The 1745-nt window shown below is 39.9% G+C and overlaps 1 non-coding gene across 1 annotated transcript; it reads left to right on the top strand.

Moving 5' to 3' along the window:
• The first annotated feature begins 1331 nt into the window (after positions 1-1331).
• LOC145629645 (small nucleolar RNA R71) lies at positions 1332-1438 on the top strand. Its single transcript, XR_014111806.1, has one exon. It is a non-coding gene; the product is annotated as a small nucleolar RNA R71 (small nucleolar RNA).
• Positions 1439-1745: the final 307 nt, after the last annotated feature.

Raw genomic sequence — 1745 nt, 5'->3', positions numbered from 1 at the left:
CACCCAAATCACATAATGCATTATCGATCAAGAGATTACCAATATGACAAGGGATAGAAAAACTACCCGGATCTTTTAACTTAGGTGGAGACTTATTTTGAAGTACGACACTGCACTCTGCAGTGAAAGCTACTGTCTCTACCTCACTAATAGACCTTTTTCTCGTCAATATTTCCTTCATAAATTTTGCATATGAGGGGATTTGTGTGATCAATTCAGTAAAGGGAACTGTTACCTTCAAATCTTTTACCACCTCCAAAAACTTACCAAACTGCTTATCAAAGTTTGTCTTCAATTGACGATTGGGGAAAGGAAGTTTGATAATTTGCTTTTGAGCATTCTTATCTTTGTCTGGAGTAGCCACCTTTTCTGGAGTTTTACCCTACAATGTAGAATTAGATATGTTAGTATTATCCTCTAGCCCTGCAGGGCTAGCAACTACATTGTTTGGTTTAATGGAATCAAGATTAGCATTATTCAATAAAATAGGTTCATCAACTCTGGGCATAGAGGGCCCTTCATAGTTTGAACCACTCCTTAGAGTAATTGCAAATGCTTGATCCGTAGGCCTAGTCGGCTGTGCCGGCAGGGCTCCCTGTTGGCGTGCTTGTAGAGTGGCGGAGAGTTACGCAATTTGATTATCTACAATTTTATTATGCGCTAAAATTTGATCGATTGTCGTATCTATGCTCTCCATGTGCTTTTGCATATTGACCAACATTGCTCTAATTTCCCCCAAAGAAGGGTCGGAAGATGAGGGAAGTTGTTGTGGTTGATTCTTCTGGCTAGCATTTTGGTGATAATACTTCTGATGTTGTTGCTGTGGCACCTGTGGTTCTTGTGGTGGTGGATTTTGAACATTAGTGCTCCAGTAGTAAAGGTATGGATGATTACGATGCCCAGGATTGTAGGTGTTGGAGTATGGGTTATTCTGCCTATAAGCTTGGAAGGCATTAACTTGCTCCACGGAACTCCTGCAATCCTGCTCCCAATGACCTACAATACCACAATTTTCACAAAAGGCCTCATTAGAATTGTTATTAATTGCAGAAACATTAGCTACATTAGCAGTGCTAAGATTATCTAATTTTTGGCAGATTGAGGTCAGTTGAGCTTGCAAAAAGGATACAGAGTCGACAATATGTTTCCCTTTGTTAGAAAATCCTCTAGGATTCCCATATTGGGAATTGTGTATCGCCATATCTTCAATAACGTGACCTGCATCATCAACATTAATATTCATAAATCTCCCACTAGCTGCAGAGTCTAAAATTATTCTGGGAGAATTTCCAATGCCGTTATAAAAGGCTTGGATTAACTGCCATTGTGCTAAATTATGGTGGGGGCATTCTCTTTGTAAGTCCTTGAACCTCTCCCAAGCCTCATATAAAGACTCATCGGCTTCTTGGGCAAAGTTCTGAATCGCACTCCGTAGTACTGTTGTTCTCTCTGCAGGATAATACTTATTATAAAAATTCAAAACAAGAGTTTCCCAGTCAGTTATACCAAGTGTAGTTCTATTTAAGCCATTGAACCATAATTTAGCTTTTCCAGTTAAAGAGAAGGGAAAGAGAATCTCCCTGATTTGGTCTTGAGTGACCCCGGCTTGCCTGATGGTTTTGCAATATTGACAATAGTCGGCAATGTGAAGATTCGGGTCTTCACCCTTTGCTCCACTGAATTGCTTCCTCTCTATCATTGTTATAAATTGGGGTTTGATTTCGAATTGAACCCCATCAAGAGCC

The sequence above is a fragment of the Chenopodium album genome, chromosome 4 (genome assembly GCF_948465745.1).
Source record: "Chenopodium album chromosome 4, dcCheAlbu1.1, whole genome shotgun sequence".
NCBI lineage: Eukaryota > Viridiplantae > Streptophyta > Magnoliopsida > Caryophyllales > Amaranthaceae > Chenopodium > Chenopodium album.
Note: the sequence above shows the minus strand (reverse complement) of the source record. Positions and strands in the feature narration are given on the sequence as shown.